The sequence below is a fragment of the Apis dorsata genome, unplaced genomic scaffold, assembly GCF_000469605.1.
Source record: "Apis dorsata unplaced genomic scaffold, Apis dorsata 1.3 scaffold_376, whole genome shotgun sequence".
Lineage (NCBI taxonomy): Eukaryota > Metazoa > Arthropoda > Insecta > Hymenoptera > Apidae > Apis > Apis dorsata.
The window spans coordinates 492,063-492,558 of NW_006263639.1; positions in this window are offsets into that span (position 1 = coordinate 492,063).

The window sequence follows — 496 nt, forward strand, 5'->3', positions numbered from 1 at the left end:
AATACAATAATAATAATAATAATTCTATAACAAAGAAAACAGCTGGAGTTTTGAAAGTTTTGTGGGGGAGGGGAGGGAGAGAGGGAGGAGGAAAGGAGCAAAAGAGAGAGAGAGAGATAGATAATCTGTAATAAACGCGATAAAATACTGCAACAAGTAATATCGTGGTGCCATCCTGACTAGGAGTACCTATATATCTATCTATAGGTAAATTGTTAATAATAAACTATTGCATTGATCACATCCTATACAACCGGTATCTAATTATTCCCTATGCTCTCTTGTCCGTCCTGGTTCTATTGGTAATATTTCCATATTAAATAATATCCCTTATTATTATTATATATCCTCGATCTATTGCTCCGGACAAAAGTCCGTTATTTAAACAATGTAAACAGGTAACAAAGTGGTAGTGATTGTTCGTGTGATTTTTTTTTTTCAAACGCGTCAACGTTTTTTTTTTTTTTTTTTTTTTTTTTTTTTTTTTTTTTTTTTT